This window comes from Gossypium arboreum, chromosome 3 (assembly GCF_025698485.1).
Source record: "Gossypium arboreum isolate Shixiya-1 chromosome 3, ASM2569848v2, whole genome shotgun sequence".
Taxonomy (NCBI): Eukaryota; Viridiplantae; Streptophyta; class Magnoliopsida; order Malvales; family Malvaceae; genus Gossypium; species Gossypium arboreum.
In genome coordinates, this window is record NC_069072.1 from 118,569,154 (window position 1) to 118,580,459 (window position 11,306).

Genomic DNA, 11,306 nt, shown 5'->3' on the forward strand with positions numbered 1-11,306 from the left:
AACTATTTTTAAATCAAGTTTTGGAAAATGGGAATCGACTTTAAGAAAAACGAAAACGGGAGTCGCCACCAATCTTTTTAGGTGTGATTGGATCACCTTATAAAATGTTTTGTTTTAAAACATTAATTTTGGTCTACAAAAGTCGAGAAAACGGATTCGGGAGTCGGTTACGTACGAGGAAGGGTTAGCACCCTCGTAACGCCCGAAAATTGGTACCTAATTGATTATCAAGTGTCTTTAATATCGGAAATTTAAAAGTTTTAAGATGCAAACCTCTTTTAATTAGAATGTCTCAATTTTGAAAACTAAGGCTCACTTATTTCAAACGAGTCAAAACATCACATCCAGTAAGTTAGGACGCAACATTTTAAAACCTTCGAAACTAAGCTCATCTTTCGAAAATTTCTATCTCGAAACAACAAATGCCATATCCAGTAAGTTAGGACACTATGTTTTGAAATCTCGAAATAATTGTTTAAGTTTTGAAAACTCAAAATCACTTAGAAGGGTGCTTCATTATTCGAATTCAAGGAGAAAAGTCGCAACCCAGTAAGTTAGGGCACTACCTTTCTCGAAGTTTCCAAACATCAAGCATTGCCTTTTATTTTTTTTAAAAAACCTTGGAATATTATTTTAAATGACGTTTTAGGATGACATATTAATGCATCATGAAGCATATATGTACTAAATATTCTAACATTTCCATACAAACATAAATAATATAATTAAGACAAAACTAAATAACATGAACATACGTTTAATAAAAAAATCATACTAGGGTAAATATAAGATAATAAACAAATAAAAACATGAGTAAACTAAAAAAAAACATAATACATGCAAAAATTATACAATAATATATATCATAAAATAGCATATAAAAGAAATAATTAAATATAGCATATAAAAAAATGAAACTATGCACAAATGAGATAAATGACATACACTAAAAAAATGAATAAATAGAACATTTACAAATTATAAAAATATAATGCAATAGTTCAAAATACATGAAATAATAATATAATATATATGCATGCATAGAAAATATATATTTGAAAATAAACTATATAAAAGGTTAAATATTATAATATATAAAATACATAATCAAATGTATAAAAGATAGGAATAAATATACATATTTCAAAAATGAAGAAATTAAAATAAAAAAAAAGGTTGAAAAACTAAGATAGACGAAGAATAAAATAAGATCAAACCACAGAGAGTAAGAATGCAAGAGGGAGAGAAATTTGAGTGAATGCTCTCAAGAATTCTTATTGCTTCCCAAACTCCAGCGATTTACAATGAAGGAAGATGCCTCTATTTATAGTTGAACCTCCTCAAATCCAACAGTACAGATCAATTACATCAACGGTTAAGATTAAAAGGTATCTACAAATTAAATCTCTAAGATTACAAAATCATATCTTCTAAGATTGCAATCATATCTAAGATTGTATCATATCTAAGATTGCATATCATTGAAGATTATATTTCCATATAAGTCAAGCTTGTAGATGGACCTTAAATCTTTTCAAGTAATGGGCCATTCCGATTGGGCCAAATTATATGTTTGTAATTTTGTACTGGACTTGGACTTTGTTTTATTTTTATTTTTGGGGTTTATTATTTTAAATCTTGAAATGGGCGGGCAAAATGGGCTATTACAGCTGCCCCTCTTTGCTCATTGTCGTGTAACGAGAGTAGAACAAAGACTATAAAAGGACCCATTTTGCCCGGTCTCATCAGCTTCAGATTTCATGGTCCTCAATCTGCTCCTTGCAAACTCAGTATTGTCATGTTGATATCTTCGATCTGCTCTCCGCCGAACACAAAGACGCCAAATCTGCTTCTTCGATTTGTTCTCTGACAATACAGAGATGCCAAATCATCTTAGACTTGCTTCAATGTAAGCACGTGAAAGCCAAATCAGCTACGTCTACGATTTGCTCCTTGTAAGCACAAGGATGCCAAACCATCTTGGATCTACTTCAGTATAAACATCTGAAGGTTGGATCTGTTATGTGTCTGCCCTCCGTCAAAGTGGAGATGCCAGACTTCGATTTGTTCTCTGACAATACAGAGATGCCAAATCATCTTAGATTTGCTCCAACATAAGCACGTGAAAGCCAAATCAGCTATGTCTTCGATTTGCTCCTTGTAAGCACAAGGATGCCAAACCATCTTGGATCTACTTCAGTATAAACTTCCGAAGTTAGATCTGTTATGTATATGTTCTCCGTCAAAGTGGAGATGGCAAACTTTGATTTGTTCTCTGACAATACAGAGATGCCAAATCATCTTAGATTTGCTTCATCGTAAACACGTGAAAGCCAAATCAGCTATGTCTTCGATTTGCTCCTTGTAAGCACAAGGATACCAAACCATTTTGGATCTGCTTCAGTATAAACATCTGAAGGTTGGATCTGCTATGTATCTGTTCTCCATCGAAGTGGAGATGCCAGACTTTGATTTGTTCTCTGACAATACAGAGATGTCAAATCATCTTAGATTTGCTTCAACGTAAGCACGTGAAAACCAAATCAGCTATGTCTTCGATTTGCTCCTTGTAAGCACAAGGATACCAAACCATCTTGGATCTGCTTCAGTATAAACATTTGAAGGCTAGATCTGCTATACTTTAACCTGTTACCCTACTGCTTAGGGGGTTAAGGCGCATCTTCGATCTGCTCTATTACTGTTTAGGGAGATAAGATCTGCAGTTTTGACCTGTTACCCTACTGCTTAGGGGATTAAGGCGAGTCGTCGATCTGCTCCACTACTGCTTAGGGAGATAAGATCTGCAAATTTAACCTGTTACCCTACTGCTTAGGGGATTAAGGCGAGTCGTTGTCGATCTGCTCCACTACTGCTTAGGGAGATAATATCTGCGAACCTATTACCCTACTGCTTAGGGGATTAAGGCGAGTCTTCGATCTGCTCCACTACTGCTTAGGGAGATAAGATCTGTAAATTTAACCTGTTACCCTACCACTTAGGGGATTAAGGCGAGTCTTCGATCTGCTCCACTACTGCTTAGGGAGATAAGATCCGCAAATTTAACCTGTTACCCTACTGCTTAGGGGATTAAGGCGAGTCTTCGATCTGCTCCACTACTGCTTAGGGAGATAAGATCTGCAAATTTAACCTGTTACCTTACTGCTTAGGGGATTAAGGTGCTAAATTTTGTAATTTTCAATCAATCTTGCTACATTGTCCACTGGGGAATCTACCTATAGAATTGATTTCCTGGAATTTATGCTTATGCCAAATAATTAAGATGCCATGATCGAAATGAATCAAATGCTCCTAATTAAACATATTATGATGCAAAATGTTTATGAAAATAACTCCTATTTTGGACGTCATCACTCATTCATCTATCGAGCTTTCCACCTCGTTCTTTTCGACATATCAATCATACTCTGCTCGTATGCCTCGAATCTTCTCCATCAATTTGGTCTACCGCACCATTCCCCGAATGTTACGACCCACTGAAGATGTTTATGAAATGATCCTTTCTTAAGATCAATATTACTTAAAACATCCAACCACCTTTTGGACTGAAGAAGAAAACCTCTCGAGTATCTCCAACCCATACATATGAGAATTCCTTAAACAATTTTCTTGTTTCAGTTTCTTGTATTATCTAGAAATTTTCAGAGTAATATGTAAAACTTCATTTGTGAAGATATTTTAGTTCATCTATCATTATTTCAATGCAACATGCTTTATGAATAATGAGAGACAAATAAATTAATCCTGAGGATAATTAGATTTGGATAAATTATTGGAAGAAATACAAAAAGATTAACCTGAGAACATATCTTTGCGAAGAAAAAGAATCCAAAGATAGTAAATAGGACAGAAATCAGATGCCCTAGATATCGCCGCTTGAGCGTCTATACACCAGCTCCATGAAGACTTTTTTGAGTTCAACATGTGTTTAAAAGATCCAAAGTAATTCGTTGATGCCTCGATATGTAACATACTTCACTTCTCATCGAATCCGGTATAGCAAGGTCAGTGCATGACTTTCCAAATTTGAGCTGCCCTTTCGAGTTTTCAACTCAAAACCCCTTTGGTCTCAAGGCGCCCTTTGCGGGTTTTCACATTGGCCTCTCCATTTTTTCTTTTTTCTTTTTTTCTCTTTTTTCTTTTTATATATTTTTTTTCTCTTTTTCTTTTCTTTTTTCCTTTTTTTTTGAAATAGAAGTCCCAAAGTGCCCTTTGCAGGTTTTCATTTTGGCTTCCCTTCTCCTTCAGACAAAGTACTCCTTGATCGAGTTTGAATTCACTGGATCAGATAAATTCTTCCTATCCATTTCTTGTCAAAATCAGTGCACCTCTAGAGAAAGCCCTCTTCGCAACATATGGCCCTTCCCAATTCGGCATCCTTTTGCATGGGAATGATCTCTTTCAGCACAAGGTTTCCTTTATGAATTTCTTTTGGACTAACCTTCTTTGTCATAAGTTTGTGTCATCCATTCTTGGTACATTTGCTTAGGATGAATACTTTCAATTTAAGTTTACTAGAGGTATTCAATTCTTGACTCTATTAAGCTTGGAGGAAAAATCTTGATTCATAAACCCATGAGAAAGGGATTGCCCAGCTGATCTGGTATTGTTTGTCAAACCCTACAAAAGATGGTTCAATGATTCTCGTGAGACAAGAATGAAGTTCTTGACTTTATCCTTCGACACGAAAAGTGAGGTACGAGATTACTCCCGGAGCATACATCCCACCATGACTCGATGATGTTTTTGAAGCATCCCTAATCTTCATAAATTGCCCCCAACTGTGAAGCTGCCAAATGAGCGTAGCAAATAGAAGCCACAACAAATATGGCTGTGGTGCTCCTTTGATACATATAGGATAGAGAATGAACAAACTCTTGCAGATCATCAGCTGAAAACCCAGCCTGGTCTAAGAGAACATGATAGTGGGTCTGCCTCGTGATTCCAATCATTCCAGCATGGGTACCAAGGTAGAAATCATTATTCTTTGGATGGCATACTTTGTTGTCAATGACAGTACCATGTAGCACATTGTCAGGAGACCCCTGCTGAAAAAACTTGGTATGATGGGTTTTCGTACAACAATAACCACAATCTTTAGGGTTCCACTACTCGTCAAGGAACTTGCAAGCCTCAATAACTTGATCAAAACTTAATTGAATTGAGACTTGCTAACCCCATCCCTGAAAATAATGATTTGATCAGGTTTCCTCTTCCCTGAACTTGTATAGAAGTCTAAGAGAGCTTCCTTCATGATACCGTCATCCACTTTGTCAGAAACTGGTTTTGAAGAAAGAATCTATCATTTTAAGCTTCAGAGACTGTGTACGGCCTGATGCCCCATAGTTGGAAATCAATGGCCACTGCCTGGAGCTAACCATCGCAGCTATTAACGACACATCAGACTGCTCAAGAAAGCCAAACAATGCACCCATTCCAAGGATGATGGTTGGAACCTTTGAAACAACTAGAATTGAAGGTGTTTGCCCCACCGTAAGCATAGAGAGTAGGCGGTAGTTTCTTATGCCAATTTTTACCAGTCTCGATCATCTTCTGTAATTTGTTTTTTTCTTCTTTTTCTTTTCTTTTGGCAACATTTGTTGTATTGTGGTATGACGCATTATCTTTGAAAAGACTGCAAACTTTTGGCATTGTGCAGTTATATATAATCTTTTTTTTTGAAATGAATGACTTTTGACTTTGTAATATTGGCATATGAAGCTATCTCCCCCTCTTAATGGAGTAGTTGACATCCACAAAGATGAGTCATTGTCAGCTTGAAACTTTTGACTAGCTCGGGCCCATAACATACATGCCCCATAAGTCTTGACTCCTTTAAATTTGGCATTCATTGTACAACTGATACGATCCCTTTCCATAGTGAACCAACAGTGCCCCAAAACCTCATGTTTATTCTGGCAATTGCAAATCCTCCTACATGCGTCTTTGGACCACATTTTTGAATTCCCATAATAGTCTCAACAAGGTCTTGTTTTGTCTCCTCAGCTAATTCCAATTTCGCAATCTTTCCTTCCTTTAAGGCTATATTTCCTACCACCACTTCATGGGGTAAAAGTTATTTTCAACAAATTCAGAAACAAGTCACAGTTTCTGTCACCTTCAAAGTACTGAGATTCCTCTAAACACATATCGCACTCAAAAAGAACTCTGAATCTGTAGTATCGTTGCCCGTGTCATTGATATCTAGGGATCTATGATTGGCACACAAAAGAATATACAAGGAATAAATGAATTCAAGAATGACTATTTACATGAAATGAAAATTTATAAAGAATGTCAAAGGTCAAAAGAATCAGAATAAAAGAATATTTACTCGGATAAATAATAAAAGTATATTTTATTGAAAATAAAATGTCGAACATGAGCCCACTTCTCAAAAGAAATCTCATTACACCTAGGCTTTAGAGCAATAAGAGTGTTACGAATATTACTCAGTAAAATTCCTAAAGATTACGGAAGTTCTTCTGCAGTCCAATTGTTTAAAGAACTTCCGGTTCGTAAGGGTGAATGCCTTCAAGGTTTCTTTGTTCAGTCCCTTCCTCATGTATGACATTGATGGGATGATTTTCATTTCCAAACACCCCCTTCTCCAGGTAAGCTATCCCTCCTAACACAAAAATCGGGGATATGTAAGGGAACGTCGTTAATTCCTATTCAACTTCTTTTTCACTCAGCCGTGACCCTCTTCTCTCTCTCTCTCTCTCTTTCTCTCTCTTTATAATAACTTTAACTAATTAGGGTCTTTTTATAATTTTGAATGCAAATGATGCAATGAAATGCTATAAGATGCAAATGAATGCAAAAGGTATCGATCTCGATTCAATCTCATTTAGAAAACTTTATTTAGAAAAGAATATCTTTACATATAAATGGATTACAAATACGATTTAAGCCTAATGCCTAAAGTTTTAACAACAAAACAAACTCTCGGCCACGATCAGTTGTAGCTCATATTGGTGCTCAATATGTCAACTTTGTCCGCCAATGTCTCGTAAATAATTAGTGCCTCCGAGTTTGAGCTACGACCTCACACGTGGGGTAATCCGTGCACTAAGGGCACCTCTTCCAATACACGTGAAGTTGTTCGATTATTTTGAGATAGATTAGCGAGCAGTAGGTATCCGATTCTGCGATGTGCTACCTTAAAATAATATCCTATATGCTCAATGTTTCTTGAGAGCTTTCAGATTTCTACCCACGCAGAGCATCCTGCCTCGGTACCTTCACAGCATAGCTAATCTCTAAAGGTCTTTGTATGATACGGTATTCTTTAATTGCTTTCTTTCACGCTTACTTGAGCTATCCAGGCTATCGGGGCTTACATTTCCATTGTTTCTGATAAGTACAACAGTAAACTCAAGCTTGTTGTTTGGTAGCGGTCCTATAGTAAATGAGTTTTTTACCATCATAGGCAAAATTCTTTCCATCCAACTCATTTTTGTAGGTCTCATGCACTCTATCAATCACTTTCCTTCCAATACCCTTACCATCCACATGGCAACCGTCTTCATATGAAAGAGAAATGCTATAATGGTAGAAGTGTCCATCGATACTCCCACATTCACTTTGAATTGCTCATCTATCCTCCTGTCAAGCAAATACTGCAAGTCCCCTTAGTTATTGTAGAACAACTACTTGGCTTCAGTACTCCATTGATCCCATATTTTCTTTAACTCCTGGAGATTATTTTGCGCCACGCTGATGCGAGTGTAACCCCATAATTCTGATGTGTATCCTTCAGCATTTCCTTTGACCATTTATGGATGTTAACGTTGCCCTCTATTCTATCAAGAAGTCCGTTCTCCATAATAAAACTTTCTAACTTAGAAACCGACCGTGAATCGATACCTTTTAAATGCAAAATGACATGCACAAAAGAAAGAAAAACAAGGTATCATATGATATTAATAAACACAAAGATAACCTAAGTATAATTCTATCTATATTGAGCTCTTCTTGTTTTTCTATATGTGGTTTGTTTCTAAAGTTTGAGGTACCAACCGATGATTCCTCGATCCTCACCCATTATAGGCTCATTTGAATCGAGTTCGATTCGGGGAATACATTTCCCTATGGCTACGGAGATGAAAATCTCACGAAACCATAGGTACGGATGTATCCCGAAAGTGATCCACTATCCTGCACGGAGGCGAAAACCTCACGAAGGCGAAAACCTCATGAAGGCGTAATTTCTCACTCGCACTTAAGGGTGTGACCACAACGGTCATGCAAATGCAATGCGTATCAGAATATATAACATATGCAATAATACAAACACATGTAATGCAAAGAGGATTGAATTTTAAAATTTTTCAAATTTTCGACATTAAGAAAAAAGGTAATCAATTATACGGCTTGACTCTCTTATTATTCCCCAGCGGAGTCGCCAAGCTGTCGAAACCATTTTTAAATCGAGTTTTGGAAATGGGAATCGACTTTAAGAAAAACGAAAATGGGAGTTGCCACCAATCTTTTTAGGTGTGATTGGATCACCTTATAAAATGTTTTGTTTTAAAACATTAATTTTGGTCTACGAAAGTCGAGAAAACGAATTCGGGAGTTGGTTACGTACGAGGAAGGGTTAGCACCCTCGTAACGCCCGAAAATTGGTACCTAATTGATTATCAAGTGTCCTTAATATCGAAAATTTGAAAGTTTTAAGATGCAAACCTTTTCTAGACATGCACACCGGTAGGAAACCGGAAAAGAGGAGGTGAGTTTATCGGACTACTTAAGTACCAAGCTCCCTTCAGATCCAATCCTAGACATGCACACCGCCATTGCCACACCTTAACGTCATGTATATTTCTAGGAAACCGATTTAATTAAGTTATTTTTAGGAAAAGTGATTAATTTTGGAAAATACTTTCATTGCGGAAGCTTTGCTTGTTGTCGTGTTATTTTGAAATCAATTGTTGTTTTTTTTTTTGAAAACGTGCCCTAAAGTTATCCAATTTCAACAGTTAAAATAAGTAATACCTATCTTAGTAATATATATTAAAACCATCAAAAATAATTAAGCGGCCTTATTACATTTAAAACCCAAACCACAATGTAAATAATAGGATGTCGATTCACGGAAGAAAACCAAACTTTCGAGCGGGTGGCCACTCCGAATTCCCTCACGACTCCAAGCCCACTATGGTTGGGGATTTCTGCGTGGATGAAAATAAAAGGGTGAGTTTGGGGAAACTTCGATGTGTAAGGAAAACCCATTCAAAGCCCAAGTCACTCAAGCCTATTGGGCCTAAGCCCATTCAGTAACAGTGGTACTAGACCGAGCCTTTATCAAATTATAATAAACCGGGCTTTAGCCCTTATTCAGATAACAAGATGTCCCATAGGCCCATTTCAAAATACATGCAACATCAATAACATATGCAAGCCCATTTGGGAGACTACTCAACCCACCAACCACTACACTCCACATGCATCACCCTACACTCTATGTGGGAATAGCTCAACCCTTGACCCAACACTCCACAGATTCTTGCACCTTGCTGCTCGATTAACAATAAATTGAGGCTTTCCTTGACCCAACACTCCACAGCTTGCATTGTCTGCTGAGTTAATAATAAATTGAGGCAAAGCCTCCAAGATGTGGACAAGCCACTTTCTTGTACTTCCTCCGTCAATATCTCAATCCCATGCATCGATAATAACAACATGGCATGCAATAAATAACAACGATCAAACATGCATTTAGGTCAATTTAACCTAGGGGTATTTGGTAATTTATCTACTAGGGGTAAAAGCGTAAATTTTCCACTTTTAAAGGTATTTCAGTAATTTCTCTATTTTAGGGTTTTCATGCATATTCCTACTTTTCACGTACTAATAGAATCACGTCGAGGGTTCTTACGAATTGGGCAGTTGGCCCATCATTCCAATTTTGGCCCATTAAGCCCAAAAATATCGAGGCACGAAATCATGCACTTTGCGGTCCAAATTTTGCAGCTTCGAAAAACATTAATCGATTTACCTCACGAGCATTACGCACACTCGCAAATCTACAAAATACCGATTTTCGGCATTTCGGCTTTTCGACTTTTGCCGATCCAGACTAAGAAAGAGGGTGTTAGTTACACACCTGTTTGCAACGATATGCTGACGAGATCCACACACGAACCGCTTACAATTGGATTACTAACACGTTAATCTAACTATTCAAATACAAACTACGTATTAACCCCTTACAATATTCGGCCAACCACACCTACAGATCATAGTAAGCTTATAAGAAAACAATAAGCAACTCATTAACAAATTTTTGTCAATGTTTACCACATAATCATAATTTCACTGCAAGTTGTCTTCCTGAGCAATAGTCACTAAATTATTTATAACTGGAGCTACGAAACTCCAAATCAAGTGCCGTTAATTTTCTCTGAAAATAGACTCATATATATTCTATCCATAAAATTTTCAGTATTTTTGGTATGGCCAATCAATACCAGATTTTTCTTAAAGTTTCCCATGTTTCACTATTTGACTAATCTGACCACTCTTCATTACGAATCAAATTTATCATTGTACAGAATTCAAAATACATTCTCGTTTATTCCATTTGAAACTAGACTCATTAATCTTTAATTACATAATTTATGCATCTTCTAACTCATCTCCCACAATTTATGGTGATTTTCCAAAGTCACGTTACTGCTGCTGTCCCAAGCAGATTTATTACCAAATCACTCTTTCACACCTAACTTGCATGCTTGTTATTTAAACATGTATATCACCAATCAATCATCACATATATATGATTTTACTTAAGTATAATCTCCATTTCATCATTTTAAAGCACAACATGTTAGCTGATTTTTCCCCTTAGTATCTAAGGCACATGCATGCTCATTTGTTTGGCTCAACTTCACCTATCTTCCATTTTTCATCAAAAGAACATGAAACAACAACCATTTCCTTCATTTTAATTCATGACTAAATGCTCACAACACAAATAAAAACCAAAATATGCTTCAAGAGTTAAGGTAGAATCAAGAAGAACTCATGAACATCAAGATAGAAGCAAACTACTATGAACTTACCTTCAATTTTCTTCCCCAAGTGACTGAACATTCAAGAGCTTTCTCCTCTCCTTTCTCTTCTCTAACTTTCGGCTATGATGAACAAAGATGGACAAAACTTTGTTCTTTTCACCCCTTTTTCTTTTAATAAAATTTCATATTTCATCCATTTAATTCTTTAATACAAAAGACATGAAATGCCCATCATGGAACATTTACCTAAACCATTATCATGGAACA